Source organism: Pyxicephalus adspersus, chromosome 4 (assembly GCF_032062135.1).
Source record: "Pyxicephalus adspersus chromosome 4, UCB_Pads_2.0, whole genome shotgun sequence".
Taxonomy (NCBI): domain Eukaryota; kingdom Metazoa; phylum Chordata; class Amphibia; order Anura; family Pyxicephalidae; genus Pyxicephalus; species Pyxicephalus adspersus.
This window is the reverse complement of record NC_092861.1, coordinates 29159421-29165724: the sequence shown is the minus strand read 5'-3', so window position 1 is coordinate 29165724 and position 6304 is coordinate 29159421.

Genomic DNA, 6304 nt, shown 5'->3' with positions numbered 1-6304 from the left:
AATAACTAAAACAAAAATTTACCAACACTATCATTCGTGTTATAGAAAATTACCTAATAAGAAAACACTAACAGTACACAGAGAACATATTTATTAAAAAGTTGTTTAACAACTGGGTCTAGTTATCAACCTGTTTGCCCCAGATTTACCCAACTTTTGCTCAAAATGTACTTTTTTTCACATTAGATTGCATTAGAAAAATATATGAATCGTGAGGAAAAGTTGATTCACACAGTTTCTAATTGTATCAAATGTGAAAAATGTTTAAACTTTGGGTAATGGGTGAAATATTTTATAAATAGACCCTAAAATGTTTTGGTTAGCCATACCAGGAAGTCAGATGCTTTATTTTTAACTAGAAACATGGAAGCTAGAACCTGATGAATTGGAAGGAGGAAAGTAAAATATTGTTTACAGGGGAACAAAGACTTTTCTCTTTTATAAACTAAAATGTATGGATACTCACCTCACCATGCTGGAGCCAACGTCTTCATCCTGTCTTCTTCTGTATTCAGGCCATTTTGATTGCCTGGGCTGACATTACTTTCGCCCATGCACAGAGGAGTTAATTTACTGAGTGCTAAGACTATACACTGAGCTGCTTATGCATTCTAAAGAAGATTGCGGATAGGCAAATAAATTGGTTTTAAAAAAGGTATGTCTCCCATACAATGAAAAGTTTTGAAGAAATTGTTCATTAATTAGTTTTTCTATGGTGGTAATCAGTGATTGATTGCAGCTCCAAAATTACACTAAAGTGACGATCAGCTGCAGGAAGTAAGTAACTGCCACATTTCCTAGCTGCAATTGTCATTTATAAAATTGGTGATAAGTGGCCATAGACTTATACTGTACGGAGCCTCTGAATTCCATTGTTTCCCAATAATGTTCTTAATTTCAAGTGCCAAACCTGTTGTTTACCATTTTTACGAATGAAACAAAATCAGTATTGCTGGTATTTTATGCTTTTCTATTAGTAGCTTTATAAATAAGACCTTAGTGAGGTGAAATCCATGTAATGGAGTCCCAGATAGAAAAAATCAGACAGCCTAAAACCTATTACCACTCTATTGATTGAGGAATCCTGAGAACCCTGAAACTAAGGGCCACACTAAATTATTACCTAAAAAGATGCCACTTTCCCCACTCCCTCCAAACTTATGTGTTTTACATTGAGAACTACTGAACTTTGTGAATGAATGAAAATTTCCATTGGAGTTGAACTTTCCCTGCGCTGCAGGGATAAAATAATCAATCAAGTTCAAGCTTACATATCCTATGCCTAGGCCTTTCCAGTTGGCATGCCTTCTCTTCCAGCTTATTTTTGGGTTTTGGACAGGCTCTTAGTATCCTCACCCTAATTCAGGACTATTGTTCCTGCATTATAGGAAATTACATCTGTGGTTGCAACCAATGCACAGAACAGCATATGAAAGAAGCTACATGGAACCGGTCACACAGAAGAGGAGCCTGTGAGATTGAGGAAATAAGGCAAATTAACTTGCTCTATACAACCTGCCTAAACCTAAATGTACATTTAACATACGAAGTACAGGGCTAGCCCCACTGTAATGTATTTTATTGAAAAAAAAAACCTACTTTGTTGACAGTATGGATACATAGGGCCTCATTTGGTAAAGTTCTTTAAGACTGTACTAGATAAACTATCATTGGGGAACCTGGGTGATCCAGCAAATTCGGAATGGATATGGTTCAGGATTTGCCAACTAAGAGCAATTCATTTTAAATAAATATATTCTAGATTTACTAGATCACCCAGGTTCTTCCATGATAGTCAATCTTTTCAAGTTTTGGAGACCATTAATAAATCAAGCCCATAGTCTGTTATAGTGTTTGCTATTTTCAGGTGTTCATTTGTCCTGGTAAATGTCCATGGTTCTGAAACTTGTAAACTGCACTACAAATGACTTATTTCTCCACTCTCCTATTCTTTTTTCTCCTTGATAAATCATCAGCAATAATTCAGCTATCACTAATAAGTGTGGTAAGGCTAAATTTAGTATTGACATTTCGATACATTAGGGGTCTTGTATGTGAGAGGCAGCATGGAGTGTCTATGGTTTGGAATACCTCTCATGCATTATAAATAGGTAGTCAAATGGGATCCAATATACCCAGATAATAGATCAAACCTAAACAGCCGAGGTGTGAGAAGAGAACCAGAGAATAACATAAATCATAGGATCAAAATTTGCATTAAGGGGGGAGTAGAGCAAAACAAGAAAATATGTCATATAATATCTAACACTTATCACAATACAGACGTGTGCATGTTTGAGCTTAAGTACTTTAGTGTTATGTGTTCTGAGATACTATATACCCTCTATCTCATGTTTGTAATGCAATGAAAAGCTCCTTAAAATTGTAAGGTGTGTGACCACCATCTTCCTACTGAGCCCCAATGTAAGGGGCATTTTTCCCACTGACTACTAGTGTAAGGGGGTTCCTTCTCACTTTAAATGCAGTGTAAGGGGCCGTTTATCCAATGGCCACTAAAGTAGGGGGCCCTTCTCCTGCTGACCACCAATCTAAGGGGGTCTTTGTCCAATGGCCATCAATGTTAGGGGGCACTACACTTACCACTAATGTAATGGGCTATACACTGACCACCAATATGACAGGGCAGTTCACTGAAGTGTAAAAGATCATTTCGCTAATCATGTGACCACCAATTACAGTACAGTTTTCTTTTAGATAATTAATATTCGTTTTATTTCCAAAGTACTAAAAAAAAAGTTGTTTCAAAGAGAAGTCCTGCATCTCAAAATCATTAAGTACACCTCGTTATAATTATTTCTTTCTTTTGTATCTTGCACATTTTGGTTTTTTTTCTTATTAATGTCTTAACTCACTGTTCCGTTTATTGTATTGTGAGCTTTCGATAATGTATTTACCACAAATTATTTCCTGAGACCTGAAAGTTATTTTAAGTATACCTTTATAAATTAAAGGTTAGGAAAGGCTGCTGTAGTTTGATTCTTAGGTTAAAGGCATAGAATTGTGCTGCCATCGTGTGGATAAAAATTACAGTAGTGAGTTCTCTTACAACCTCTATGCATTTATGTTCCAAATACAGTTAAATGCCAGACTTTGATCTGGCCAAGTGAGTAAAAAAATACCCAAATTAAATCACCCTTGTCATATAATATTATTACACAGTATTTATATACCACCGACATATTACGCAGTGCTGTACAAAGTCCATAGTCATGTCACTAGCTGTCCCCCAATGGGGCTCACAATCTTATGTCCCTACCATAGTCATATGTCATTAACACAGTCTAAGGTCATTTTTAGGGAGAAAAGCCAATTAATCCCACTTCGAGGTGTTGGAGGAAAACTGGAGTACTTAAAGGAAACCCATGCAAACTTGGGGAGAACCTGCAAACTCCTTGCACATAAGTATCCAGGCCAAGATTCCAACCCGGGACTCAGTGCTTCAAAGGCCAGAATACTAACCTATGAGCCACCGTGCCATCCATATCTACTGGTATCTTTGTGCTGTAAATAAAGTGCCTGCAATTTTGTTTAATAATAATAAGGTAAATGTTATAATATTTATTGATATAAAGGACCTTTGATTTGGAACTTTCATTTTAAAGATTGAGAAGTCTCCATATTCTTCAAATTCAGATAGTAGGTTTGGGAGATATATTGCAGGTTGTGTGAATAAGAATAATAGGTCAACCTACATTTTTTTGATAGGCTTATGGTTGAGAAAGTTCTAAGGTTAATGGGTTGTTTTTAAGAAAGGTTTTAATAGTGAGTACAAAAGTTAGGGAAACAAAGGGCAACCTTCTCACGTTCCATATCATACCACGTTCTTAGAAAAAATAAGGAGATTTCTCATGGCAGTTAGGAAGCAGAAAATCCTGTGCAGAACTTTAAAAATTTTTATGCGCTGCTGTATTTGACTTTTCTTGGGCTCAGTGAAATGAGTTTGATTGTCAACACTATTTCTACTATTATTATTATTATTATTATTATTATTAATATTAATAATAATAATAATAAACAGGATTTATATACCGCCAACATATTATGCAGCGCTGTACATTAAATATGAGTTGTAATGTACAGGTATCCTTTAACATTGGGTCCCTGGCCGCGAGAGCATGGAGACCAGAGGTGGTCCGTGCCTCTGGCCAGGTTATCCCCCAGTGGGGTCAATAGAAGGACCCCGCTTGGGGGGCACACCAGCCAGAGCCACGGACCATGTCAGGTTGTGCCTCTGGACTTGAGATTCAGGGGTCTGTGAGCTGCAAAAGGTTGGGGACCACTGCTCTAACATACTATAATATACATTGCCACTTTTATGGCCAAACTAACAAATCTGCATTTTTCAAGACTTCCCATTCATACACGTCATTTCTTATCAGTCACAATCCTTACATGCTTAAAGGAACCCTTTCTGAGAACCCCCCCAAGTGTCAAGTGTTTGCCCCCCCACCTGCAAAGTCTTGCAAATACCTGTTAAGCCAAGTGAAATACACATAACCTAGCTTCTTGTAATGGAATGGCAAAGATACTGCACCTTATCTGAATTCATAGCAGATTTGGACGCGACTGATTGTACCACAGTGGCATGCCTGACAATTTTTGGAGATAGAGCAAAGGGACACGTTTTAGTTTTTTTAGTGGGATGAAATGTTGTAGAGGGCATGGCCATCAGCATTATCACTGCTGATTTGCAAGCCTGTACTTTGTCACTTTGTACTTATCTAGCCCTACCTAGTGATATTCTGAAATGACAGGTTGGTGTGAGACACTTACGTAGGACGATTCGTCCCAGGCTGGGTAAAGGAAGAGGAAGTTTTTATTAAATATATATGGCTTGTGCATCACATAGTAATTATAATACAAAAGCCTTTAGGTAAACTTTTAATATCAATATGACTTTTCATTTTTAGTTGTCTGTAATTACTTTTATAGTTTCCACATAAATACCACACTGATAAAGATCATAAACAAAAAGGATGGATGTTGGGTCAACTTTGGAGTACTAAATTGTAGCTGAATCTTATTTAAAGCTATTTAAGGCAGATAAACTTTAGTTGAAAATTGTCCAAAAATCATGTATTAAACAGAGGCAATGTTTAAAGCGCAATCTTGATCAGGAAAATATGAAAGGATTCCCTCCAAATGGTTTAAAAGTTTATAACTATGCCACTTAACCACCTAAAATCAGTAATTCTTAGAACTACCTTATCCAACTACCCTGTTTTCCCGATTATAAGGCACTCTCTTATATTTTTTGAAATGCCAAAATATGCCCTGGGTCTTATTTTCAGGGGATGTCTTATTTTTCCATGAAGAAGTTCCTTGTTCAGAATCGTGTGCAGGCTTTTTACTTTCAGTTTGGCTCAGGAATAGACACGCCGTGCAGCCAGCATCAGAGACACACAGGCTGCAGCCAGCATAAAGGACACACACGCAGGATCAGATACCCGGAGCTGTCTTATAAACGGGTGAGTGTCTTATTTTAATTATTTTTTTAAAAATCGGGGGTGGCTTACTTAATGGGGATGTCCTAAAATCGGGGAAACACGGTACTTATGTTTGCATTATGCACTTATGTCTGCCTCACTTTACAAAAAATTAAAAGTAGGGTATTGGAAGGATAAAATATTTCTATCTGTGCCCCCAGACTGTGGCTTAAAAAAAAAACTTTTATTAGTATATTTAGAGGACCAAAACAACAGACAATGGAAGAGAAAAAGTGACAAATAAATCTACTAATCTGTCTAATTTGGGTATCAAACTGACCAATAAAATTCAAGACCCTTTTTTCAGAATGCTATTTCCCTAATGCATGTGACCTACAGAAATGGTCCACTAAGGTATTTTCTTAGTTTCGTAGAGCAGCAATTGTAAAGATGAACATAATTCCAAGGTTTCTGTATTTGGTTCAGACCATATCTGTATTGGTTCCCACCAACTCACTGCATAGCATTCAATCTATGCTATTCAAATTTATTTGGAATTATATCAATGCCCAAGAATTGAGAATTCATCTATTACCAAACCATAGGAGTCCATAGGAGGTATGGGATTTCCCAACTTCCAACTTTTAGCAAGCTGTACGTTTTTCAAAAGTGCTTGACTGAAATTTCCAGGTGAGCCTTAAGGATTGGATACTATTGGAAGCTTCTTTTAGTCAGGCCCCTTGGTATTTTGCCCCTGGATACCTTGACCCTGATTTTTGAAAGCTCTCCAAGCCTGCAGAGAATACACTTTCATCAGTGAAGCTGGGTGAACCAGCAAACCTTGAATGGATCTGGTC